The following is a 6,000-nucleotide window of genomic DNA, read 5'->3' as shown; positions in this document are numbered from 1 at the left end:
TCCAAACCTACTGCAGGGCCGGCGCTTGTCCAGGGGCTCAAGTCGTCTCTTGCTTCTTTCCTCGGTATGGTGTCCTCCCCGCGCCAAAACCTCCAACCCTAGACCTAGCCTTCCCAGCCCAGGCACCAAGGCCTCCCTCACCCTTCCATCCTCTACTTCCACGCTCCTTCTACCTGCTCAACGCCTGACCTCAACGCCCGATCTCAACGTCCAGCGCCCAACGTCCGGCCCCCCCAAAGACCAAAGCCCCACAATACACACGCAGTCCCTTTCACTCCACCTGTGACTGGGAACCCTGACCTGGAAAAACACAAAAGGGCTGCTGACCCCGACTCGTCTCTGAAGTCTGGCCGTCGTGGCATCAGCCTGCGCCCGGGAACTGCGCAGCCCAACGGGGCTTCAGGGACCCTAAGCTCGCCTCTTATGCCCGGCGGGGCGCCTGCGCAGTCTGCACCCACGTGCGCCCTGGCCACCCACACACGTGCTCCGCACGTCTCGGAACCGGAAGCAGCATGGGGTTCTTGGTGGAGCGTCTCTGCCCTAGGATGGTACCTGCTGCGGGAACCGTACTAGCTTCTTCTAGAAAGGCATCCCCGGAGACGGAGACGTTGAGGGCAAATTTTGAGCTTAATGGGGCAGACCTGTTTCTCCCAAAGTCTCTCGGGTGGCATTAACTACATAAAGTCTTACAAGGTTTTTCAAATTAACCACTGCTTTTGCTGGGTCTTGGAAACTAAACACATGTGATTACATTTTTTCCCTTACGGGGGAAGTCTTTATATGTTGGTGGTACCAAAATAAAATATTTTTAAAACTTAGTTTAAAACTATGGACATTTCAAACAAGTTTAGAAAAAAACTGGTACTGCCATGTATCCATCACCCAGTGTCAACATTATCAATTCACACTTCTACCCCCACCCCATTGTTTTGAAGCAAATTCTGACTTCTTTTTAAAAATTTTTATGTACCGTATTGATTTTTACAGAGACAAAGACAGAGAGTGGAAGGGAGAGAAAGAATAATCAATTTGTTGTTCCACTTATTTATGCATCCATTGGTTGAGTCTTATATGTGCCCTAACCAGGGATCAAACTCACAACGTTGGCATATGGAGACCAATGCTCTAACCAACAGAGCTACCCAGCCAGTACTTCCTTCCTTTTTTTCTTTCTAATATATTAAATTTTTTAGAACAGTTTTAAATTTATAAAATAAATTGAGATAGTATGAGCTACCACAAAAGCCACACCCACTTTCCCATATTACTAAAGTTACATTAGTAGGATATATTGTTACAATTAAGGAACCAATATTGACGCGTTACTACTAAAGTCCATAGTTTATGTAGATTTCCTTTGTTTTTATCTAGTGTCCTTTTTTCTGTGCCAGGATCCCATTCAGGACACTGCATTACATTTAGTTGTCATGGCTCCTTAGGTTCTTCTTGGTTACGGCAGTTACTCAGATTTTCCCTGTTTGGATGACCTTGACAGCTTCTAGAAGTACTGCCACGCACTTTGTAGGATGCCTTATTGTTGGAATTTGTCTGATGTTTTTCTCACAATAATACTGGAGCTAGGGGTTATTGGAAAGAAGACTACAAAGGTAAAAGTCCCATTTGTATTGCACCATATCAAGTTCATGTCCTATGAACATGATTTATAACAATGATGTTTTCCACGAACACCTAGCAAGAGTTTGTCAGGTTTCTCTACTATAAAGGATCTCTTTTTCTTCTCCTTTTCCATACCATACACTTTAGAAGGAAATCGTATGTGCAGTCTACAACTAAGAGAGAGATGTTATATTTCCACTTCTGAAGGACAGAGTACCTACAGAAATTATTTGGAAATCTTTTGCATGGAGATTTGTCTCTCCTCCACTTATTAACATATTTAATCATCTTTCTCTCTATATATTAGTATGGCATTTATTTTATACCTGGGTTTATAATCCAACACCACATTATAGCCTTGCTTAATTGGTTCCAACTGTTGCCATTGGGAGCTCTTCCATTCGGCTCTTGTCTCCTTTGACCTACTCCCATCAATGTGGGGTTGTTTTTATTTTATTTTATTTTTTTGAGCACTTTCTTACTTTCTGAGACAGTGTATGCTTTCATCCATACATATTTAAATGTGTATACTTAAAAATTATGACTTTTATAAAACATCACCAAAATTTATCTCACATTTAAAAATAATTTCTTAATTCATACAATTAGTATTTTAAATTTTCAGATAGTCTCATGATTTTTAGTAGTTGATATATTAAAATCGGTCTCCAAACAAGAGCCTATGTTTGCGTTATGTATTTTAAAAAGAGATTTCTCTTTTAACCCTTTCATTTTCTTACAAATCATACAGTGAAGTAACTGCAGTTTTTCTCACATTGGATTTTGTTGATTGCATTCCCTCTGGCAAGAACACTTCACAGGTGGTGTTGTAATATTCTGCTGCAGCGATTTTCAGCCTTTTTCATCTCACAGCACAAATAAATTAATGACTAAAGTTCTGCGGCACACCAAAAAATATAGATATTTGCCAATTTGACAAATATATAAATATAATTTTGATTCATTCATACCAGAAAGCTATTGCTGTGTTGGCTGTTGCCTTATTTTCCTTCCTTCCTTCCTTCCCTCCTTCCTTCCTTCCTTCCTTCCCTCCTTCCTTCCTTCCTTCCTTCCTTCCTTCCTTCCTTTCTTTCTTTCTTTTAAATTTGGCAATCTAAGAGAAAAGAGGTCAGTGCCCCTAACTAGTCAGGTATTGCATGTTTTAAAAATTCTTGTGGCACAACAGTTGAAAAATTGCTGCTCTATTGCCTCACATCAGAAGATGCTTAGTATCTAGTTCTTCCCTTTGGGGGATATTAAAATAGGTCTAGCAGGTTCAAGTGTTGTCAGCCCCAACCATCCACTATCGAGTTTCCCTGCAGCTTTTCATCTAGTGATTCTAGACTCACTGCTGCTCATTACCTAGATCCATTATTTCATCAGGATTTACAAAATGATGATAGTCTGTCTTCTGCATTTACCACCTGGAACCAAAGAACTTTCCCATGTCAACTATTTGATTGAGGTTCAGTTTGTAACAGGAAACACTGGATGCTTGATTCTTTTGTTTTCAGCTTGTGATGATTCCTTGGTATCCTCCAGAGGTGACCAATGACATTTTGAAAAATCAGCACAATCATTGATTTTTTTAAAACAGTAAATGTTTCTCAATCAATTGCCATTGTTATTACCTTTGATGCTAGAATTGTCTTATCTTTGAGCTGTGGAAGCACCTTTAAATCCCCTCCTGAGTTTTTTTTGACCCAATTCCTATTATCTTTGCTTTCTTCTTTCTTTTCTGGTACAACCAACATGATCTAGGATTTCTTGTAGATTTCCTGTCACACCCTTAGAATCAGCTCCAGCAGGAGCCCAGGTGACCTTTTTGTGGAAAATTATATTTAGAGACAATAGTCTGGAGAATAGGTGTGTGCATTGGACTGATATGTGTACTTGCACTTTTCGGTGTATAGACTATTTTTTTAATGACAAAATAAATGCCCCATAAGTTTATACAGATATTTCTAAATTCAAATTTAGAATTGTGGGGTTTGTTTTTACTTAATTTGATTTTATACTTGTATTTCATTTCCCTGATACTGAATATTTTTGGTTTCTCGAAGGCATAATTACTTATATGCTTTACATTAATAAACTATACATTTCAGAAATAAAAATTTGAATGTTATTACTGACAATAAGTACTGTAAAAAGATTAAAGCTTCTTCAAATTTCCCCCCTTGGAATAACATTTCTCATTTGGAATATTTGGCCAACTACAGAAATGTTTTTTAATACAGTATCTTCATTTAAGGAGGGAGGTGCCATTTCCTGTTTAAAAGGAAAGAGGAAGAGAGTTACACAACTTTTTAAAAAAGTGAATTCTTTGTTTTCTCTCTCTCCCTCCCTCTCTTTATTTTGCCAGCAGTTACTGACAAAGCTTAACGGAATGATAGCAAGTTTTGTTACTGAACTCACGACTTGGTATGATCTATTAAAAAAAAATTGGGACAACCATCACAAAGTAGTTTTCTTCACTAGCAGCAAGTAAAGGAGCAGTGATCCATATACAAAGCTCTGCCTACCCAAAGGGACGTTTAGCTGTTGCTTATACATACTATTTCGTCCAACTATACCTTGATTTCTTCTTTGCAGTTGGCTACTTTCATCTAGGTGAAATCCTGTCAGCTCATCTTGTTTACAGCTGCATCTTTAATATAAAATACAGCACTATATTTTAACATTTAGCAAGAAATAACACTTTTAGAAATGCCCCGACCCTAAGACCTTTGTCTTATCTAACAGTTTTGCTTTAAAAACACTTGCATTGACTACTGTCAGAATTAGCTATTTTCACTCATGAGTTGTTCATAAGAAGCCATAAACCAGAAGAACATTACTTCACCGGACAGAATAGGTTTGCAAAATCTCCACAAACTGGAACTGCTCACCTGACTTCTTCAGACCCAAATAGGCCCCTGTATTCAATACACTTCCTCCACCCCCAATACACTTTTTGTTGCTAATTATTGAGCAGCTCCTGCATGTCAAAACCCATGCTGCTTGCTGGGATACCCAGCCTGGAGAGCGCACGCCCGGCGCTCAAGCTGCTTGCAGTCAGGTGCCAGACACGAACGCACCAGCAGTTTATTGTCAAACAATGGTAGAAGGTGCCACGCTGTGGACAGGAACGCGGTGTTATGGAAACCCCCAGAACCTCTATCAAGGATGAATTGTCAGATGGACAGCTAGGCTACTTCTGATGACCCCGCCTACGTCAGGTGCAAGGTTTGCGCATCAGAGCTGGGAAGTCATAAATGTGAATTCTCTTTTATCGCTTTATGCTCGTGACTAATACGAGGGAGGGCCATCGGGTGAGGAGTATTATATCCAATGAGCGCATCCTACAGAAAGAAGTAATTAGCTGGGTCGGTAGGAGCGTAAGAAGTAGGGCAGGACTACCTACAGCACAACCGGCTTCGCCCAGGCGGGGGTGCTCAGAGAGCCAGGCTGGCCTCTCCAGGGCTGGACGGGCGCCGCGCCGGCCCGCCCACTGCAGGCAGGTTACATTGGCCCCAAGGTGCGTCGTGTCACGCCGGCCGCGCCGCGCTGATTGGCCCTTCCAGGGAGCCCCGCCCCCTCAGCTGTAGCAGGGCCGCTTTCAGCGTCGCCGCCATCTTTGTTGATGTGTCAGCTCCGCGGGGCTTTGGGGGAAGCTGGAGCGGGGAGAGCGCGGGGTCCGCCCTGTTTTCCACCGCCGTCCCCCACATCTCCTGGTCTGCCGCACCCCGCTATGGAGAAGCTGGTCTTTAAGCCGGAGCTCTGACGGCCTCGTTAGAGGTACGGCGTGAGGTTTGGAGAACTGGGGTGAGTGCCCGACGGGCGCCCGGGGCAGACTGGGGGAGTCGCGGTGGCTGCGCGGCGGGGCTGCCCCTCTGGCGTGCCGTCCTGCAAGTCGCGGCGCTGCTCCCGGATGATAGGGGAAGGCGGGCTCTAGGCTCTAGGGGACGGAGTTTGTGGTCCCCTTTCCTCCCTCCCTCCCTCGGTCCCGGGCTGCCTGGGGACACAGGTTAGAGGGGTGGACGGGGGTCGTGGGGCCCGCGCCGCCTGAGCGGTGCCTGGAGAGCGGCGGAATTTGGGCTGGTTGCCTGGCCTCCCAGTGCGGACTGCAGCTCAGCCCCACTGCTTGCGACCTTTCACTGACTCAGTCGCCTTTTTTCCCCCCAAGTTGACTCTGTGTGTGTGTGTGTGTGTGTGTGTGTTTGTTTTATGTTTGCCGTTGTGGCCACTTTCTACGCTCTTCCGAACACTGCCGTTACTGTCAGAGAGAAGATTCCTCGGGGTTGTGAATTTGAGAGATCTGGTCTTTGTTTTTATGTTGCCTTTCTTCCAAAGGCATCAGGACATGTGATAAACCTTGGCTGGCAAGGATATTTCACATTC

The sequence above is a fragment of the Furipterus horrens genome, unplaced genomic scaffold (assembly GCF_987537825.1).
Source record: "Furipterus horrens unplaced genomic scaffold, mFurHor1.1.pri manual_scaffold_5, whole genome shotgun sequence".
Lineage (NCBI taxonomy): Eukaryota > Metazoa > Chordata > Mammalia > Chiroptera > Furipteridae > Furipterus > Furipterus horrens.
Note: the sequence above shows the minus strand (reverse complement) of the source record.